This window comes from Amblyomma mixtum, chromosome 9, assembly GCF_055824585.1.
Source record: "Amblyomma mixtum isolate Tamu chromosome 9, ASM5582458v1, whole genome shotgun sequence".
NCBI classification, from domain to species: Eukaryota; Metazoa; Arthropoda; class Arachnida; order Ixodida; family Ixodidae; genus Amblyomma; species Amblyomma mixtum.
Genome location: NC_143020.1, coordinates 26,084,949 through 26,097,746, shown reverse-complemented (window position 1 = coordinate 26,097,746; position 12,798 = coordinate 26,084,949). Strand labels below are relative to the sequence as shown.

At 41.5% G+C, this 12,798-nt stretch overlaps 1 long non-coding RNA gene across 1 annotated transcript; it reads right to left on the bottom strand.

The window, feature by feature from the left end:
- Positions 1 to 2,264: 2,264 nt before the first annotated feature.
- LOC149328557 (uncharacterized) lies at positions 2,265 to 6,275 on the bottom strand. Its single transcript, XR_016285665.1, has 3 exons — positions 5,927 to 6,275; positions 4,947 to 5,127; positions 2,265 to 3,275 (listed from the first exon to the last, which is right to left on the bottom strand). It is a non-coding gene; the product is annotated as an uncharacterized LOC149328557 (long non-coding RNA).
- Between the last annotated feature and the right edge of the window lie 6,523 nt (positions 6,276 to 12,798).

Below are 12,798 nucleotides of genomic sequence, written 5' to 3'. Positions count from 1 at the left end.
ACCTATAGATAATGGCATTAGCAACTACTCATCAGAGTTTACAAAGTTTGTAGAAATTAACCATCACACCTCATTTTGTGTCTTGTGCTCCAGAGGGATGCATCGTGGCTACTGTTGATACCTGATTTTCATAAATGATTCAGTGACGGATTCTAAAATTAATATAAGACTCTTCGCAGATGAATGTATACTTTGTTGGGAAATACAAAAGATGATCATGAAGCCCTTAGCAACATACTAGAAACTGTAGCTAAATAGTGCAACGACTAGGAGATGACAGCGCTACTTAATCTGCGGTTATCACGGTTTCTAGGAAGATGAATAAATAACATTTGCAGGACGCTCTTATTTGCACATAGCTCACGGCAGTCACTGAACATAAGTATCTTGGCATAATAATAACCTATAACCTCAAGTGGAATGCTGTCCTTTGTGAATTCACTTCAACAGCTCTAAAATTACTATACTCTTCATATCCATGAAATTCCCTCTTTTCAAACTAAGCTATTGGAATGCAATGTTTTGGTCTGATCTATTCCCCTTACAAAAATTTTTAGTAACATTCTTTAGAAAGTCTTTCGACAATTGTTAATAGAACCTACCAACATTGAATAGAAAGTCTTTTAAACGCCTTTGTAAAATGTAGTAACAACCTATCAACCGTCTTCCGACAATTGGCCACCGATATCCAAAAGACTCAAGTACATAGAAAGTCTTTATACTTCCTATCATCCCCTTATCGAGTTTGTATACACTTCCTACTGACCCCTTACCGACAATGTCTACCAACACCCTATTAACGGTCTTCCGACAATTGGCCACCGTTATCCAAAAGACTCAAGTACATAGAAAGTCTTTACACTTCTTATCAACCACATACCGACAATGTCTACCAACACCCTATTAACGGTCTTCCGACAATTGGCCACCGTTATCCAAAAGACTCAAGTACATAGAAAGTCTTTACACTTCTTATCAACCACATACCGACAATGTCTACCAACACCCTATCAACAGTCTTCCGACAATTGGCCACCGTCATTCAAAAGACTCAAGTACGAAGAAAGTATAATTCCTACATCAACTTTTGGAAAAGTGTGCGTTAACTACAGAGTACAACACTTTTACCAACATAGTTTTATCACTTCAAAATCATTTTGTGAACACCATCCTGGAGTGCTTAAAGAATAATAGAAGCAAAATGCAAATTATTACATTTATTGTGCACAAGTGTAGTACATACGCGCTACAACACATGCATGATGCATCAAAATATTTTATGGAGAACAATAGAGGAACAGAATATTGCCTTCGGCACACTTCCCCTCAGTTCCCTCTTAGTGACAATGACTGACACACAGAAATTGAAAAACATAACAGGTTTTAATTCACGATGTTTCGGCTGGAGGACCAGCCTTTTTCGAGTATAGTATAGCATTCGAAACAAAAGCTGTGTGCTTCAAATGCTGTAGTACACTTGAAAACGGCTGGCCGTCCAACCAAAACGTCGTCAATTAAATCCCGTTAGGTTTTTCTTACATATATACGAGGTGTTTCAGGGAAGACTAAGTAATTTTCAAAAAACAGGTATTTTGAGATGAATGTATGGCTTTTTCAGCATAGTATTACCAGTGTTGGCAGGCACCAGAAAACATGCGAAGAGTCTTACGTAGTAAGCTGGTTAGCTAATTTTTATTAGTGAACCTTTTCACTATCAGAAACTTTGTTAAAACACTAAGTTGGGCTAGTTGGTAACGGCTTGAAGGAATCATATTCTTAGTGGTAAGAACACACACAACACCAAGACACACACACACAGGACATCCACTAGACTTCAACTATCGTTACTGGACAATTGTATGACATAAATATGTATCACTGAGCACACGCAGGTGCCTCGTCATCGGCAACAGGTCTAACTACGCCCTCCCCTCTCCTCCAAGGCATATGGTTGCGCCGATAAACAATCACTTTTTCTGCCAATGCCATGGAGGGAGTGTTTACACACGTCACCCGCCTCTTGAATACGAAAGGCCTGGGAGCCGACAAAAAAAAAAGAGAAATTATCAAAGTCTTTCGTATTCAAGAGGCGGGTGACGTGTGTAAGCACTCCCTCCCTGGCGTTGGCAGAAAGAGATTGTTTATCGGCGCAACCGTATGCCTTGCAGGAGAGGGCAGGGCGTAGTTAGACCTGTCGCGGAAGACGAGGCACCTGCGTGTGCTCAGTGATACATATTTATGTCGTACAAGTGTCCAGTAAAGATAGTTGAAGTCTAGCGGGTGTCCTGTGTGTGTGTGTATCTTGGTGTTGTGTCTGTTTCTTACCGCTAAGAATATGATTCCTTCACTATCAGAGTTAGGCGTCTAGTTGCCATTAGAGATTTGTAGCAGTTACATGCACTGGAGGGGTTTCTTTCCCTGTGTGCTTTAAAAAGCGCATGTATTTTCGCACGATGCAGCCAAATTTTGTCGAGCCACAGCGGCGAAAGTAATCATGTTTTGTACATTCCAAAAACTGATATGGCTACTACGAACAACTGGCTAAAAGTCTCAACTGCAACCAGTTGCAAACCTGTGTTAGTTAAAAAGTTAATTATCAGAAATTAGTTAACCAGCTTACTAAATACACCTCACCAGCTTTTTGGTGTCTGCTAACACTGGTAATATTATGCAGCAAAAGCCATATTTTTGAAAACTACTTATTCTTCCCTGAAACACCTGGTGCATATAAATACTGCTCACTTTCCTGTACAACACAGAAATGAAATAATTTCTTCTGTAACATGAAGGTTCCATGAGCCACATAACAAACCCGTGGAAAAAAACTGCATGCATACACACATATCTCTCCAAAACAGCTAAAAAATCCCACACAGTGAAACAATGCTTACACTGTCTTAAGACCAACATTAAAGGCTGCAAACACTAGTGAATTAAAAGTCAAACAGATGCCAAACATATGCTAAATGTCCCCATGGATGTAGATATCAAGCTATGAGCTGATTTTAATAAAAATGCATCAGCACGGAAATGCTTAAGCGACTTTGTTGGTGCACTATCCTGACACTTGTCCTCAATATCAGGCAGCCTGCTTGTTGTTCATCATCATCATCAGCCTGACTATGCCCACTGCAGGGCAAATGCCCCTCCCATGCCTCTCCAATTAACCCTGTCGTTACTTGTCTGCATCACCAGCGGAAGAGGTAGCGTCCTAGTGATGAGACGTGTGCACGAACAGGTAGCCTCCTCCATGGCAGAATGCAGCAGCAAGAGAACTGCACAAGAAAACATTCAAAGTATACAGTTGTAGTAACTTCTAATAGAATCAAACACGGAGAAGCAACAATCATTTAAATGTGCACTAAAATGCAGCACTCCGAGCGAGTTTGGTAAGGCTGCTGAGTAATAGCATAAGCAGCAGTCACAAGACTAGAACTAAATGTAATGCGTCCTTGAACAAGAAAAAGCTATAACATGCTGTTGTGTTCAATTCTGCCCCCACATTCGAAGACTGAATGATATTCACAGGAACTGACATTAACGTGTTACACCTAATTAGGCTACCACAAAGCCATTCCAGTCATATGAAGATAACATGCAGGCCATCAAATATGAAAATTATTTTGTGTTTCTGATTTGTCTGCACAAAAATTCAGGCAGCTTTTGTTTTCAAAAGTGATGGCACAAAGACATTGCAATATAATGCACATGTTGCTGTAGATAATGTATCATTTGGAGCTATACCAGGTGTTAGGGGAAAATGTATGAACAAAGAGTACAAAGGTGAGCAAGTTCGTCAGGGCAAGAGTGGCACACTCTAAAGCAAATGAATCAAAATATTAAGGCACATACTGCGTGAGATACAATACTTGTAAGTAAAGCTGCATAGAACTACAAGCGATAAAAGCCTCAGAAACGTGCCCCTAAGGGAGCAGCTGGACTGGTAGTTTTTTATTTGTCCTGCAGCACATCCCTCCAGTGCTGAGGCCTGCTCATATCTGTTTAAGTTAAGAATACAAAGGAAACAAGCAAACAAGTGTTCCAAAGAAGATAAAAATGTGTACTTAGGTTGTTCTTTAGGAAATTACCTGTCACTAATTGCAGCAATAAATATCTCGAGAAAGTGAATTAAGTTCTTTACACAGCTTATTAGAAACCTTGATGGCACGGGAGAAAGGCAACATCAAATGCATCGGTTCAAGTAAAGCCAGGGGTCTTGTTAAGGTCACAGCAATATTTGTTGATTTAGGCTCAGCTAGTGTAATGCAATCAGTAACTGAACGTCAGCATGAATAAAAATAACAATGCACCAATACTCAATTCCAAATGCATTTCAACTGTACAGTGCAGTCAGTTGTGACAACGGGAGTGTGAAAGAAAACCTCAGCAATGCTCATGACATATCGAATAAATGCCTTTCTTCTGTACAGCTAAAATATAAGCTTTACAGGGTTTCACGTAATGCAAGGATAACCTGGTAAGGTATCAATTATTGATGCTAGCAACACCTATGCTTCTAAAGCAGAGTGCTCCACTTGAACGCCAATATTCAATTTTGCATTGCCCGTTAGGCCATGCCTATCACACCACTGGTTCACTTCAAACATGCCATACCTTGTAAGAGGTAGGTACTGTTGAAGTAAACCTATAAAATTTATCTGCTGCTTTTAGACTGCTGTATAAAGGTCATGAAGCAGATAATTGTTTTAATTTGGTCTATACTTTGGTCAAGATTTCCAAGCACGAGAGGCATGAGGGAAAAAACTATAAAAAGCATTTCACACTATAACACAATGCACTTGACTAGGGGAGTGCTTTCATGATGCCCGCAATATCTTTTCCCTTTCCCTTGGTCCTCTTTTAAAAGAAAAAAAAAACGAAAGAGAGAGGGAGCCTGGACCAGAAGATTTTTGGCAGGCTAAAAAAGACAAGGAAAATATACCCACTTGTCTACCTATCCTTTTACAAGTGGCACATGCTTGATATCCAGTGCCAATGGCTGATAGGCTGAACCAGCAGGTCTTGATGTCATTTGCCTCTGGTTGAGGTAGCAATGGCTCGATGACAGATGAAAGCTGGTGCAAAAGTAGCGTGATGATACCGGTGGAGCAGCTGTACAGGGCTTGACTGCGGGTGCATTTGAAGAAAGGCTGCATTAGAGCCATGCTTTCATAAACATCATCACAGAAGCCACATCCCATTACAACCTCTAGCTGTTCAGTCCAATGTGTTCATGAGTGGAGGCTAATGATTAATTAACTATGCCTCCAATAGTTAGCAAAAAAATGGTTTACAAAGCTTGTCATACTTTCTTAAAACTATTATTCGCGAATCACGTTATACTTTTATCGCTTCAGACTGAAAATGGGGGAATGACATAAATGTAGTGAACGTAAAAAAATAAAATGACAACAAACCTTCCATTGTGCGATTACCTCAGCTGCACTGCAATGGAATGGTTCTGCTATTTTTAATCGTCGTTTCGTTGACCAGAACTATCAAGAAACACAGCACTTGATGTGACTGCGACGTAGAACGGGCAATGCTCCTTATCCAGTAAACACTCAGGCAGCAGAATCAAAAGACGCACGCCGCTACAAGCACTTTTCGTTCTTATGGTCTCCTTTTCACACGCTGCTCCTGTTCAGTCGGAATAACGAATCAAGCAGCACCCCATAGTTCTCGGCGTGCAACCAAATTCTATCACATAACTCGGAGCTGACGCAAAGAGCGCGAGGCGGCGGGTTAAAAGTTGCATAGTTGGCAAGCGAGCGTGTCAGAACACCTTCTCTCTGCAAAGGATCGCGGGGTGCCCGCATTTTGCACCTCACTCCGAACAAGACGTGAATACCAACCCAAATGCATTCGCAGCCCTCAATCATACCCCCGACACATCGCAGAAGTCACTTTCCAGTTATGTACTTACATTTGTCAACGTTCACGGCAAGCCGTTTCTTCTATCGGGCATCGGGCGCCGGCCGCTCTCGGCGTGGTTGCGTGCAGTACGTCAGAGCAGTTTTCGAGCACTGCGTGCGCGTAAGAACGTCTTCCGCAGCACTGGAGCCACCTGTCACCTTCCGAGTTTAGTCACACTACCACAACACTAACGAGGCCGCACATTTAACACAAACAAACTGAAGAAACGCACCCCTTCACAACCGTCGCACCCCATCAACAAAGAGTCGTTTCAGCGTCCTAAAAAAGGTAGTGTAGCGCGCGGCCAACATGAGACTCGCAATCCGCCGCCAGCGAACGGAAAGATGGCGCTAATGTCGCCTAACTTTACAAGCGTTAAAAAAAGAATTGATAAAGCCCTTTTTGCCACAAACTTGTTGCATTAAACGACAAAATATTTTGTTTCAATTACAAAGTCAGCAAATTGGAGTGATTGAGGTGAAAAAATGCGACTACTCACAACCATCTGTTTCTGGCGGCGCTGCGAACGAAAGCTTGGAAAACCGGGCAGCATGCCGGGAAGCTACAGGCGACGCATCTGGGGCCAGGAAAGCCGCAGCCGCTGCACGGCTGCACTGTCTGCCTAGTTCTAAGGCTCTCCCCGTAACTGCGTCGCAGAATAAGGAATGATGATGATGTTGCCAAACGCTACTGGTTTCGGTTTTTATTTTCGCATATTGTGTGGCTTAGCGTACTCTACACAGCTTGGCTCATGCGATTTAGTGTACGTGTGTGTACCTAGGGAACACGAGCGTTCGCACGCCGCTCTAGCGTGATGCGCGAAACTTTCAAGGCCGCGCTGCAGCATCGCCTCTGTTTTGTGTGTGTTTATATCACGTCATTGGACACCTTGCACGCTCTTTGCTCGAGCGAGCCCCGCCGACAGTCGCGCTACCGTAGTCTTTTTGTGTGCTTCCTTGATTGATTTTTGCCTCTGCCTTACGCGGTCCTCGGCTCGGCCTCACGTCCGCTGGTGGCAGAAAGAAAAGGCGAAGAATGAACACATGCTTTCGTGCGTCTACTCCGTATGACTACGTTAAAACCCAAAACTTTATTCCAGGATTCCTTAGTCATTGCATTACGGGAAGATAGAAAATACAGCTATCACCACGTTTTCCCTCGCCACAGCTTCGTACCGTGTTTGCGTTGAAGGAGATGCAAGTGAAGATGCGGAAGAGGCACTGCGCCTGTGCTTTAGCGGTGCTCAAAGTGGGGGCTGCTCTCACCCTAGCTTTTTCCATTCTGGAAGCTCCTATGTGGCTCAGTACTAGTGAAAAATGTAACAAGTCAAGAATGAGGGCTTATAGTGCTCCAATTGCTGTGCACCTTCCTCATGCAAAGCCCTTGTTACCGCAGTTGAGTACAGCGGGCCGCTGTTACCTGTTTTGTTTCTCTATACTTCTCTTTATAGTATCGGCCGCCAAACATGAATAAAAATTAATATTGCCTTGCCTGAAATTTCGCATGTACAGTCGCTGAGGAACGAAGCAACTTGAGTTCTCGAAGCTGTAAGCCTGCACACGTTACACAGAATTTACTCAGAGCGCTAAGCGGTGCGGCCCTTTTCGCGCGGGGTTTTCAGTCCCGTGCGATCAGCCATTGCTGGTCGCTCGAGTAGGAGGGTAGTGCGAGGGTTTAAATTGGGCGCTCCCACGTGGAGTGGCATAAAGTGTACCGGGCACTTTTGCATGGCGGGCAGTGTGCAGGGAAAGTGTGCTTGCGGTGGAGGTTCAGGAAGCTGGTGATATAATTTGGGCGCCTTTTGAGCTAGCGAGAACGTGTCATTCAATGAGTGTGGAAACACATCGGTGCAATGCTAAACTTGAATTTTTTTGTAGCTCGCAACAATAATCCCTCTGAAACCTCAGAGTGAAAAGCTCTTAACGCTAGTGTGTTTTAGCACCGTCGTACGGTACATCACTGTTCAACTGCACGTTAAAATATGACCTATCAAGAATTACAACAATAGCAACACCAACGTGTTTCGAATTGGTAGAGTTGTTGTACAGCTCTGCTGAAATTCTTTGTTAGTTCTGAAATGTTAAATCTGTTTATTGATTGCCTGAGTACAGAATTTAAGGCCGAATACGCAGCAGAAAGCATTCTTTTCGTGTAGAATGAGCCATCAGCGAAACTGATTCGCTGTAACGAAGTCATCATTGCGCTTATGTAACACAATATGTCACTAACTCCTACTTTTTCTTAAAGTTCTTTTAATTTCCTTGAAGTGCGAGGCAATAATACTTGAGTATTCTATGAATTCATTCACTTTGTACCAAAATTATTTCGTTTGCTGGTAACTTTTTTCGTACACTTCATACAATCAAAAATTGTCACTAAATGTCTTCAATTCAAGGCACGTTTCTGAATTTCGGGATAAATGTTCTGTTATGAACTTTGCCCTTTTCCCCGCACTCGAAAATGCGAAAGCAGTAAAGCTAGTATTGAGAAAATTGAGCTGAAATTTCTAAAAACCACAGCATGCTCGGCTATGGGAATGTGATTGCAAATTTTTGTTTCGTCTTCAAGGTTAGTTAAGTTGCCGCTTTGAAGTTGTCGGCTACAGTACTTGATTATTTTAAGCTTTTATTTGTTTATTCGCACCAGCAAAATGCTTTCTCGGTTCGTAGTATATTTCTATTGACAGCAGTATATAAGCAGTAAGAAAATTGTATGAACTTTCTATCAACAAATGTTGATAAATATGCCCTAAGAAAATGTGACTGCAAATGTTTGTTTCGTGTTCAAGGTTGCTTTAGTTGCATTGACATGTTAGGCTAGAGTACTTAATTAATTTAGGCATTTATTCTCACTATAAAACGTTCTGTCAGTGTCTAGTATGTTTCTACTGACAGCAGTACATAGAAAGAAGTAAGGAAATTGTATGAACTTCCTATCAACGAATGTTAATAGAATATGCTCGGCTAAGGGAATGTTAGTGTAATGTTTGTTTCGTGTTCAAGGTTTTTTTCATAGCTTTGAAGTGTTTGCCTATATGATTTGAGGCATCTATTCGCATGACCAAAAATGTTTTGTCACTTTCTAGAGTATTTCTGCTCACAGCAGTCCGTAAAGTACATAAAGTATTAAAATGGAATATATCTTCTGTTTTAAAACGTTTTCTCATATCCTGATTACATTCCAAACGCATTTGCTGCGAATAATGTTGGTCGCTTTTCGATATAGTGAAATTGTTGACTAGCTGCAACAGATTCCACCATGCAATCAGGTAAGATGTCGTCACGATTATGCGAACAAGATAGTGTTAATCACCTGGAACACCATGCAGTTTGTTCATTTACTTCTCTCAACGTGTCAAACTGCACCCAGATTTTCTAGTAACTTTCTATTGACAGGAGTAAATACAAAGAAGTAACAGTCTTCCAACTTTGTATTGACAAAGGTGCATAGAATGTAAAAATTATTTTCTAGTAACTTTCTATTGACAGGAGTACATACAAAGAAGTAACTTCTACCAACGTTGTATGAACAATTGTTGATAGAATGTAAAAGTTACTACAAGGTTACTAGAGTCAATAGAATGTTAATACAAATTCTAAAGAAAGTTGATATCCATTTTTGTAAGGGTCTCCATTGTGCTTCTGTCGGTTGATTTCCTTGTGCCAATCATATCTGAACGAAACTTGAAGCTGTTTACAGAAACAATTAGATTTATATTTAACATATACAAAATACCTGACTAGCCTTCTGAAATAATCATTAAAGATAGAATAAAATCACTGTAGACTCTTGATAAACTTACGCAGCTGAAACGAATGATTTAACTAAGTAATCGACATCTAAAACTAGACACTACTGAATATATTTGCCTCTCTGAAACAAGACAAACAGGTCATAAGCAGTCTGAAGCGTTAAGGCAGTATCAATTCCTTGGTGAATGCTTTAAAAACTAAATACTCCCTTTAGCAATTACTGTATGGAGCAGACACAGTCCATTTATTATTAATAGTTAACCACTGACAAAATTTATTAATGCAGCTTATCATATGTCATGTTGTTAGCTATTAATTTTCCGAGTGCTTCTGCTTTCTTAATATTAAACTTATGCTCATGTAGTTTTCTAATGCTTTAACGTTTTGTTGCAACGAGAGAGCGTGACGAAAACTGACTACTGTTACCATGTTTATGCTATCGCGTTGTGCGTTCATAACATTTTTTGTATACTCCCGGTCTCTATATTCTAGTATTCTAGTAAACATCTTTCTTTTCAATTTTGTTACTCTTTGAATATTGGTGTCCATTGTAGCCTTCATAAAGAGCTGCATCATCCTATACAACATAGCTTTGATGTATTAGCGTTCTACAATATCTTATTTTGTTCCTTAACATGCTGACCATTTAACTCCTGTTGTTAATTCTAGGCCACTATATTAACCCAGCTATGCCCTCCTGCCACGTTCACAAATGAGATTAGTTTTATGTATAACAGAGAGAAAAGGTAAATAAATGAGGAAAATAATTTCTTCCACGGCTTCTTTCCTGCCTTTTGTCTAACCTACGGCAAGTATAAGTTGTGCAATCCAATAATGAGGTCATTATCGTCCTCTTTATTTCAGCTACTTTACGTTAAAGTAGTGAGTAGAATTCCTTGTCTACTTTTGTTACCGATTTTGGAAGTGCCATTGCCCCTCTTCTCTCTGAGTGCGTAGCTGGGAATTTTTACCTCGCTGAGATTCTTCATGACCATTGTAATGTTGCTTCACTTGATGAAATCAGGCTGATATCTCTCCATTTTGTACTGATTATTGCTTAGACAGATTGGCGCATTTTATTTATGTTGTTGTAAGCTTTGATTATTTGTCTTCGGTAATCAGATCTTCATTCTATTATGACAGCTTGGCAGTTTGCTTGCTATCTACCCAAGGAAAGAAATATTATTCTTATTTCTTTTACTCGGCGATCTTCATTTCTGTCTACCTACCCATCTCTGTACTACTCGTGCATACTCACAGATGATATTTCTTAGATTAGCATTTCTCCCTTTAAAACTAAAATAGTTGCCTTCGTTTTAAGCGGGTTATCTGTTCTGCAGCGATGCAGTTTATCATTCTGCTGCCCCAACTATCTCGAACCAGTTTATATGCTTCCACCTTAAGATCTGGCTCTATTCCCTCTGCAAATCTAGGAAATTTCAAAACCTCGCCATCCTATATTGACCGCACATCCACAATGTGCACAATACGAGGGTGGCTCCTATGGCTCTTCTAAGAGGCTCATCTCCAAGTCGCATTCCGGATCTGCTATTTCACTTAGAAGCTATTCACGAGTTCTAAGGCTGCTTCTTTCTGTGAAGTCTATGAAACAGTATGCATCTCTGCGGCCTGATCTTAGCAAACATTTTGTTAGCGATGAGCCTTGGCAGAACAAAGGGCTTAGAATTCCAGTGATCAAGCAATGGTTTTTCAAAATACAATGAACTATGCACGCCGCCTCTCCGGCATCAAAAATGCTTCAGCTGCACAGCACCATTGCGCACGGCTCCCCGTCGCTACGCTACCTGCTCCTTGGCTGCCTAGAACCAGTTTACATAAATCAAGTTTGCACGATATCAGCACATCGTTGGAATGTACTTTCCTCAGCCACCTGGAGGGGCTGCATTTCAGGAGTCTCTACTATTGATTCCAACCAATCAATCAGCGAATATATTTTGTGAAATAAAAAATTATCATTGTATACGGTATACCAACATCTTGTCTCTAGGCACAGTGTTCTCCGCAATGCTGTTGATGAATATGAGAGAGCAACCGCTCCTGCGATGATTTTCGTGCGCTGCAGGCCTAAAACATCTGTGTCTGCAGTTTGTACAAATTCCTTTGACGCCACTAGACAAACGAGAAGTCTTCACTCTCGAGCACTGAAATGAAGAACGTGGAGCTGATTGGCACGTTAAAATGGATTGCCAGATGAGTTCTAGACGCAGCGTAACTCTTACGCACAACAAATAGCTAAAGGGATGCGGCTCAAACGGGCCTTCGGCTATGTCTTGGCATTCTGCAGGTTCAATCAAGGAATGCATATACCGGCTTGTTCTTCGCCTCGACATGCCTGCAGATTTTTTCTTTCTACCATCCAGACCATGGAAAATCTCCGCAAGATAAATTACACTCCAGATAACTCCTACGTGTCAACGTATTTCAAATCAAGTCGTCTTGAGTACGCAAACATATGAATTCGCGGCGTCCTACACCTGGCGTATTACAAGAACGCTCATGTCTGGCCGTACGAGGGATTGTTATTTTCGAAAAATAATGTTCTACGTTTACTGCTGAGAGTCGGCTGCTTATTAGAAGGGAAACGATTCGCACAAAAGAATGCAGAGCCTAGGCACACAAAAACACTACGGTCACTACAAAGGCACGCTAAATTGGCATTTGCCGTTTACACACGTCATAACCCTATATGTCGACACTAGTTCGTCCGCGTTGTGGTTTTGCAGATTTTACATTTGCTTCCAACGCTACTTCTACGTATGAGCGGACGGGGATAGTGTTTTTGCGTTAGCATGGCTGGCACGCGTGATATATGGTGTCAGAAATGTGTTGGCGCGGACTTCCGTAGCTTGCAATGTATCGCGTTTCTGGTAAGCGCATCTCGCGCATTCACCCTACTTCAAACACGCTGCACATTTGCACATTATACCTTCTGACTGCATAGAGAGATAAGGGCACGAAACTACATTCATGTCTCTGCAGTGACGCTGCATATATTCAACGGCGCCGCTGGCATCCTCACCAAAGCAGCTACGCCTGCTGCTGCCCACATGTGGAGCGTTCCTGAACACCCGTTTTAATTGTAAGGTAACTGCGAAATATTCTATCTCGC